The sequence below is a fragment of the Bos taurus genome, chromosome Y (genome assembly GCF_002263795.3).
Source record: "Bos taurus isolate L1 Dominette 01449 registration number 42190680 breed Hereford chromosome Y, ARS-UCD2.0, whole genome shotgun sequence".
NCBI classification, from domain to species: Eukaryota; Metazoa; Chordata; class Mammalia; order Artiodactyla; family Bovidae; genus Bos; species Bos taurus.
In genome coordinates this window covers 49,342,015-49,351,961 of record NC_082638.1, presented here as the reverse complement: position 1 = coordinate 49,351,961, position 9,947 = coordinate 49,342,015, and positions in this window count along the sequence as shown.

The window sequence follows — 9,947 nt, the reverse complement described above, 5'->3', positions numbered from 1 at the left end:
TTACCAATTCTGAACAAGTCCTTTGTTCCTGCCTGATTCTGTTACTTCTTGACCTGCATGCAGGTTTCACAGGAACCAGGTAATGTGGTCAAGTATATACATCTCTTTAAGAATTTTCCACATTTTCAGTGACCCTCGTATGCAAAGTCTTTAGCATAGTGAGTGAAGCAGAAGTAGATCATTTTCTGGAATTCCATGCTTTGTCTATGATCCAGTGAATGTTGGCAATTTGATCTCTGATTCCTCTGCGTTTCCTAACCCTATTTGTACATTTGAAAGTCCTCAGTTCACATATTGTTGAAAACTAGATTGAGGAATTTTGAGCATTACATTGCCAGCATATGAAATGAGCACGATTGTGCAGTAGTTTGAGCATTCCATCACAATTCCCCTCTTTGGGATCAGAGTGAAACTGACCTTTTCCTGTCCTGTGGTCATTGATGATTTTTCCAAATTTCCTGGCACATTGAGTGCAGCATTTTAACAGCATTATTGTTATTGTTTTAATTTGAAATAGATCAGATCAGTCGCTTAGTCGTGTCCAACTCTTTGCGACGCCATGAATCGCAGCACGCCAGGCCTCCTTGTCCGTCACCAACTTCCGGAGTTCACTGAGACTCTCGTCCATCAAGTCAGTGATGCCATCCAGCCATCTCATCCTCTGCTGTCCCCTTCTCCTCCTGCCCCCAATCCCTCCCAGCATCAGAGTCTTTTCCAATGAGTCAACTCTTCGCATGAGGTGGCCAAAGTACTGGAGTTTCAGCTTTAGCATCATTCCTTCCAAAGAAATCCCAGGGCTGATCTCCTTCAGAATGGACTGGTTGGATCTCCTTGCAGTCCAAGGGATTCTCAAGAGTCTTCTCCAACACCACAATTCAAAAGGATCAATTCTTCGGTGCTCAGCCTTCTTCACAATCCAACTCTCACATCCATACATGACCACAGGTAAAACCATAGCCTTGACTAGAGGAACCTTTGTTGGCATAGGTAAGCTTCAATTCTATCACCTCGACTAGTATTGTTTGTGGTCATTCTTCCTAAGATCCACTTGACTTCACACTCCAGGTTGTCTGCTCTATGTGAGTGATCACACCATTATGGTTATCTAGATGATTAAGTGGAGAAGGCAATGGCACCCAGCAGCAGGTGATTAAGACCTTTCTTTGATACAGTTCTCTTATACTCTTGCCAACACTTCATCACATTTTCTGCTTCTGCTAGGCTCATACCACTTCTGTCCTTGATTGTGCCCATGTTTGCAAGAAATATTCCCTTTGTGTCTCTAAGTTCCTTGGCAAGATTTCTAGCCTTTCCTATTCTATTGTTTCCTCTATTTTTACTGGCCTTATACACACACAATATCATATCCCCATTCAGTGTTTACATTCAGATATGCTTCAAGTGTTTTTTAATCCACTCCAGAAGAATGTAGTGTGATAGTTTATCAACATCCTTTTTTTCTGTATTGTGACATGTTTTGAGCCTCCTTCATTCCCTCCAGGTAAAACACACCCTATAAATTATCATCATTCATTGATGCTGTGCTATTACAGACTTGAAGTGTCCATTTGTCTGATTGAGTCAAACACTCCCTGTAGTTTACCACTATCCAGTGTTCCAGTACTGGGGCATGCCTCATGTACTTCGTTATCCTCTCCAAATAAAATATGGTCAGTAGCTTATCACAATTACTGTTTCGGTTCTATGATGAGTTTCAAGTCCTTCTTTAATTCATTCTAGATAAAACACATTCAGAAGTTTACCATGGTCCCAAGTTTTACTCTGTGTCATGCTTCCAGTTTCTCTTCATTCAACATGTATCAAACACACTCAATAGTTTATCACCATCCAGTGTTTCCGTGCTGTTTACTGCTTCAACTGTTTCTTCATTCTCTGAAGAAAATACACAACCAATAATTTATCACAATCCAGTGTGTTAATTCTGGTATATGTTTCAAAAGATCCTTTGTCCACCCAAGGTTGACCGCGCTCTTAGTTTATCACCATCCCTGGATTCAGTGCTGTTACATACTTTCATCAATTTTTCAACTACCACAGGTCATCATACACAATGATTTATCACGATCCAGTTTCAGAGTTGTGACATGCTTCATGTGCTTCTTTCCCTATACAAGATCAAAGAAAGACCGCCTAAAGTGTGAACATACAGTGTTTCAGTCGTGAAACATACTTCAAGTGGTTCTTGATTCACTCCACGTTAAATGCAGCATATAGGTTATCGACATTCATTGTTTCAGTGCTATGACACATTTCACTGGCTGCTTCACTAACTCCCGGTCAAACACATTCAGCATTTTACCACTATCTAGGGTTTCAGATCTGTGACATGCTTCAAGTGCTCCTGAAACTACTCAAGGTCAAATGCATTCAGTAGCTTTGTTGTTGCTGGTTGTTATTTGTTGTTCAGTCACTCAGTCATCTCCAGCTCTTCGTAATCCCATGGACTGCAGCATATCTCGCCTTTTTGTCCTTCACCATCTCCCGGAGCTTGTTCAAACTCAAATTCAATGGGTCAGTAATGCCATCCGACCATTTTGTCCTCTTCCATCTCCTTCTCCTGCTCCAATCTTTTCCAGCATCAGAGTGTTTTCCAATGAGTTGGCTCTTCACATTAGATAGCCATAATATTAGGGCTTCTGCCTCAGCATCAGCCCCTCCAGTGAATTTTCAGGATTGATTTCCTTTAGGGTTGACTGGATTCATTTCCTTGCAGCCCAAGGGACTCACAGGAGTCTTCTCCAAGATTGCAGTTCAAAAGTATCAATTCCTTAATGTTCAGCCTCCTTTATGGTATGTCTTGCTTTGGCACATGACTACTGAAAAATACAAAAACATAGCTCTGACTATATGGGTCCTTGTTGGCAAAGGAATGCCTCTGCTTTTTTACATGCAGCATGGGTTTGTCACAGCTTTTACAAGAAATAAGTGTCATTTAATTTCATAGCTTCAGTCACCATCTGCCATGGTTTTGGAGTCCACAAAAACAGAAGTCTGTCACTGTTTCCATTGTTTTTCCATCTATTTGTATAAAGTGATAGCATTGGATGCCATGATCTAAGTATTTTGAATGTTGAGCTTTAAGCCAACTTATTCAATCTCCCATTTTACTTTCATCAAGAGGCTCTTTAGTTCTTCTTATCTTTCTGCCATAAGGGTGGTGTCCTCTGCATATTTGAAGTTATTGATATTTCTCCATCAATCTTGATTCCACCTTGTGATTCCTCCAGCACAATGTTTCTCATTATGTATTCTATGTAGAAGTTAAATAAGCAGGGTGACAATTATACAGCCTTGAGGTACGCCTTTTCCTATTTGGAACCAGTCTGTAGTTCTATTTCCAGTTCTAACTGTTGCTTCCTGACCTGCATACAGGTTTCTTAAGAGGCAGGTCAGGTGGTCTGGTATTCCCATCTGTTTCAGAATTTTCCAACATTTATTGTAATCCACACAGTCAAAGTCTCAATAAAACATAAACAGATTTCTTCTGGAACTGTCCTGGTTTTTCAGTGATCTGGTGGTTGTTGGCAATTTGCTCTTGGTTCCTCTGCCTTTTCGAAAACCAACTTGTATATCTGGAAGTTCACGATTAATGTATCACTGAAGCATGGCTTGGAGAATTTTGAGCATTAATTTAGTAGCGTGTGAGATGAGTGCAGTAGTTGGAGAATTCTTTGACATTGTCTTTCTTTGGGATTGGAGTGAAAACTGACATTTTTCTGTCCTGTGGTCAGTGCTGAATTCTCCAAATTTGGTGGCATGTTGAGTACAGAACTTTCATAGCATCATCTTTTGGGATTTGAAAGAGCTCAACTGGAATTCTATCACCTCCACTACCTTTCTTTTTAGTGATGCTTCCTAAGGCCCACTTGAGTTCACATCCCAGGATGTCTGGCTCTAGGTGAATGATCACACCATTGTGATTATCTGGGTCATGAATATCTTTTTTGTACAGTTTTTTCTGTGTATTTTTGCCACCTCTTCTTAAAATCTTCTGCTTCTTTTAGGCCCATACCATTTCTGTCCTTTATTGAGCCCATTTTTGCATGAAATGTTTGTTTGGTATCTCTAATTTTTTTGAGGAGACCTCTAGTCTTTTCCATTCTATTGTTTTCCTATATTTCTTTGCTTCAATGGGTGTGGCACAATTCAAATGCTTCTTTTTCCACTCTGGCCAGTCATAGCCAATATTTTGTATGAACCAGTGTCCAGTGCTGTGACATATGACTGATTTCAATTCATCAGTGAAGTGAGTAAAAAAAAAAAAAAAAACCTCCAGGAGTTTATCAACACAGTGTTTCATGACTGCCACTGGATTCGAGTACTTCTTCACCCACTCCAGGTTAACATAGTCATTTATCACCATCCATTGCTTCACTACACTGACATGTTTCAAATGCTTCTATATTAATCCTGGTGCAAAATTTCTAGTAGTTATAAACAGCCAGTGTTTTAGTTTTGGAGCATGACCCAGTGGCTTCTTCATTCTCACCCATAAGCCAAAGTCTAGTGTTTACATACTGTGACATGCTTAAAGAGCTTCATCATCCACCCTAGATCTAGACAGTCAGCATTTCATCATCATACCAGCATTTTAGTGGTGTTACATGATTTTAAATTTTGTTTCCCCACACTGAGGCATACACAGCCAGTACTTCATCATCCTCCAGTGTTTCAGGCTTTGATAAAATTAAATGTGTTCTTGGTCCCACTGACATCAATATACTTACCATTGATTACCATCTGGTTACACTGTTGTGACATAATGTCAACTGCTTCTTCATCCATTCCTGTGTCAAACAAACCCAGTAGTTTTTTCCCCATCTAGTGTTAGTGTTCAATACTATGAAATGATTTCTGGAGTCTCTGTGTCCATCCCACCTCAAACATAGTCAGTATTATCAATCAATGCTTCAGTGATGTCACATGCTTCAAGTGCTTTCTTCATTCACTCCATATCAAGTACTTTCAGTCATTTATAAGCATCCAATGTTTCAGTTGTGTGACATGCTTCAACTATTTCTCTAAACCACTTGAGCTGAAACATACCCAATATCTTATGACCATCCAGTGTTTCAGTGCTGTGACATGCTTCAAGTGCTTCTTCTACTCCATGTTAAACACAAGCAATAGTTTATCACCATCAATTGTTTCAGTTCTGTAACATTCTTTAAGTCTTTTTTCATGTACTCTGCTTCAAATACACTGGGCAGTTGTTCACCATCAAGTATTTAGTTCTATGATATGTTTCAACGTTTTCTGTACCTACCAATTCATACACACTCATAAATTTATCACCATCCTGTGTTTTAGGGCTGTCATATGGTTAAATGAGTCCCCATCCCCACCCCAGGTCAAACACACCCAGTATTGATCAACATACAGCCTTTCAGCTATGTGATACATTTCAAGTGTTCTATGATCCAATCTTGGAAGATACATCCAATAATTTATCGAATTCCAGTGTTTCAGTGCTCTGAAGTTTTTAAGTGTTTCTGCATCCAAATAGCTCAGGCATGATTAATAGATTATAACCATCACTGTTTCAGTTTTATGACATGACTTGAGTACATCTTCATCTACTTTACACTCAATAATTACCACCATCCTGTAAATCAGAGGTAAAATATTCTTGGAATGCTTCTTTGTCTACTGTGGGTCAAACACACCTAGTAGTTTTTCACCATTCAGTGTTTCAGTGCTGTGACGACTTCCACTGCTTCTTCGTGTACTACAGGTCATCGCACCAAGTATCTTGTAACTACGAGCTTGCACTCTAGAGAACATATCTCTCCACTACTGAGACTGAATTGTAGAGCATGCATCTCACAACTACTAAGACCCCATTCTAAGTGCACATGACACTTCTGCAGTGCCTAAACTCTGGAGGAAATGTGATGACAGTATTGTCACACAGTATTGATCCTGTATTCTAGAACACACATCTTACCAGAACACACTGAACCAGTGTTCTACAGCAGGCTTAGCACAACTACTTAGCTTCCATTCTGGATGTATCATCCTACCTCTACTGAGTCACTACTACATGGCATACGTGACCCAACTTCTGAGTTTGCACTATGGAATACACATTATGCCACCACTGAGCCAGCTCTAGTGTACACATGACAAAGTACTGATCCCCACGTCAAAGGGCAATGCCGAACATTATTCAAAGTACTGGACAATTGTGCTCATTTCACATACAAAGCAAGACAATGCTCAAAATTCTTTGAGCTAGGCTTCAAAGTATGTGATCCAATACACTGGATTTAGAAAAAGCAGAGGAATGAGGGCTTATACTGTCCAGCTCCATGGCCTACTAGAAAAAGTAGGAAGTCAAGAGATACCTGGAGTAACAGGCAAGTTTGACCTTGCAGTACACATGAAGCAGGGCAAAGACTAACAGAGTTTCCTAAGAGAACTCACCACTCATAGCAAACACCCTCTTCCAACAACACAAGAGATGAGTCTAGAGATGGTCAGTGCTGAAATCAGATTATGTTCTTTGCAGCCGAAGATGGAGAAGCTCTATACATTCAGCCACAACAAGACTGAGCAGTGACATGGCTCAGATCATGAATGCCTTTAAGCAAAGTTCAAACTTAAATTGAAGAGAGTATGAAAAACCCCTAGACCATTTGGGTTTGACTGAAATCAAACCCTTATGATTACACAGTGGATGTGACAAATCAAATTGAAGGATTTGATCTTATAGACAGACTACAGGGAGAATTATGGACCAAGTGTCATGACATTCTGCACGAGACAGTGATCAAGAGCATACTTAAGAAAGATAAATTCAAAAAGGCGAAAGGGTTGTCTGAGGAGCCCTTACAAATAGCTTAGAAAAGAAGAGAAGCTAAAGGCATAGGAGAACAAAAAAGATAATCTATTTGAATCCAGTTTCCCAAAGAACACCAAGGAGAGACAAGAAAGCCTTCCTCGGCGGTCAGTGCAAAGAAATAGAGAAAAACAATAGGATGTCAAAGAACAGGTATCGCCTCAAGAATGTTACAGATACCAAGGGAACATTTCATGCAAAATTGGCACAATAAAGGAGAGAAACAATATGGACCTGACAGAAGCAGAATCTCTTAAGAAGTGGTGGCAAAAATACGCAGAACTGTACCAAATAATAATAATAAGAAGAAGATCTTAATGACCCAGTTAGCTGTGATGGTGTCTTTACTCACCTAGAACCAGACATCCTGGAATGTGAAATCAAGTAGCCCTTAGTAAATCACTATGAACAAAGTTACTAGAGGTGATGGGTTTCCAGTCGTGCAGTTTCAAGTCCTGTCAGATTATACCATTAAAATCCTGCACTCAATATGCCAGAAACTTTGGAAAACTCGGCATTGGCCACAGAACTGGAAAAGGTTAGTTTAAAGTCCAATCCCAAAGAAAGGCTATGCCAAAGAATGTTCAAACTACAACACAATTACATGTATCTCACATGCAAGCAGAGTGATGCTCAAAGTTCTCCAAGCCAGGCTTCAACAGTACGTGAACCCAGAATTTCCAGATGTTAAGGGTGGGTTTAGAAAAGTCAGAGGAACCAGAGATCAAATTGCCAGCATCCATTGGATCAGAGAAAAAGCAAGGGAGTTCAAGATACACATCTACATCTGATTTGGACTATGCCAAAGGTTTTGACTGTGTGGATGACAACAAACTATGGAAAATTCTTGAAAAGATGCAAATATCAGATCTCTTTAGCTGCCTCCTGAGAAATCTGTAGGCAGATTAAGAAGCAAGAGCTAGAACTGGACATGGAACAATGCACTAGATTCAAATTGGGAAAGGAGTACATCAAGGCTGTATATTGCCATGTGGCTTATTTAACTTATATTCAGAGCACATCATGTGAAATGCCAGGCTGGATGAAGCCCAAACTAGAATCAGGATTGCCTGGAGAAATATCAATAACCTCAGATATGCACTTGACACCACATATATGACTGAAAGTGAAGAATAACTAAGGAGCCTGCTGATGAAAAGAAAGAAGAGAGTGAAAAAGCTGGCTCATAACTCAACATTGAAAAAATGAAGATCATGGCATCTGGTCCCATCACTTCATGTCAAATAGGGAAAACATGGAGAAAATGGAAACAGTGATAGACTTTATTTTCTCAGGCTCCAAAATCACTGCAGATGCTGACTGCAGCCATGAAATTAAAAGGTGCTAGATCCTTGGAAGAAAAGCTGTAACCATCTAAAGAGCATATTCAAAAGCAGAGGCATAACTTTGCAATTATGGGAGAGTTGAACTATACAGGAAACTGAGCATGGAATAATCAATGCTTTTGAATTGTGGTGTTGGAGAATACTCTTGTGAGTCCTTTGGACTGCAAGGAGATCAAAGCAGGCAATCCTGATAGAACTCAGCTCTGAATATTCATTGGAAGTACTTTTGCTGAAGCTGAAACTCTGATACTTTGGCCACCTGATGCAAAGAAATGACTAGAGGAAAAGGCCCTGATGCTGGGAAATCTTTAGGGGAGAAGGAGAAGGGCCTAACAGAGGATGAGATGGTCAGATGGTACAACTAATTTGATGCACATTAGTTTGAGCAAACTCTGGGAGTTAGTGATAGATAGTAAGGCCTCGTGGTGTTGCAGAGAGTTGCTATGACTGAGCAACTGAACAACAGGAGAATAATACATTTCAGTAAGAAGTGAAGACACAACTTTCAAGAAGTTACTCAGAGAAAAATTATCAATCCACTGCTAATACAGCCATTTTTACTGCTATTGAAACAAGTTTTTCCATATTTAAATGTGACTTTCCTGAAGCATGTGAATTCTGTTTTTGTTTTTTAATCTCAGAGAGGTGTATTGATGAAATCATGATACACAGAGAAATGTCAGTTCTCACAGATTCCCTTAATAAAATCATGATGTACTTAAGGAGTTAGCGGTTTTTTTTCCATAGGAATGAAATTTTTTGATGAGTAACTTTTTAATTCTTTAGAAAACATTAATTACTATGATCAAATTAGTTTGGAATATTTGTAGTCTTTCCTTCAGTTTCAGAAGATACTACAGCCCTAATAATAATGCAGGATTTTCCAACTGAAATCCTGAAACAGAATAGCTCACCACATTCTAAAAGCACTGCTACCCCTATAAAGCTAACAACAGTATTTTTCACAGAGCTAGAACAAATAATATTTCACAATTCATATGGAAATACAAAAAAACTGGAATAGTCAAAGCAATGTTGACAAAGAAGAATGGAACTGGAAGAATCAACCTGCCTGACTTCAGGCTCTACTACAAAGCCACAGTCATCAAGACAGTATGGTACTGGCACAAAGACAGAAATATAGATCAATGGAACAAAATAGAAAGCCCAGAGATAAATCCACGCACATATGGACACCTTATCTTTGACAAACGAGGCAAGAATATAAAATGGATTAAAGGCAATCTCTTTAACAAGTGGTGCTGGGAAAACTGGTCAACCAACTACTTGTAAGAGAATGAGATTAGAACACTTTCTAACACCCTACACACAAAAAGACACAAAATGGATTAAAGATCTAAATGTAAGATCGGAAACTATAAAACTTCTAGAGGAGAACATAGGCAAAACACTCTCCGACACAAATCACAGCAGGATCCTCTATGACCCACCTCCCAGAATATTGGAAATAAAAACAAAAATAAACAAATGGGACCTAATTAAACTTAAAACCTTCTGCAGAACAAAGGAAACTACTAGCAAGGTGAAAAGACAGCCTTGAATGGGAGAAAATAATAGCAAATGAAGCAACTGACAAACAACTAATCTCAAAAATATAGAAGCAACTCTTGCAGTGCAATTCCAGAAAAATAAATGACCCAATAAAAAAATGGCCAAAAAAACTAAATAGACTTTTCTCCAAGAAGACATACAGATGGCTAACAAACACATGAGAAGAT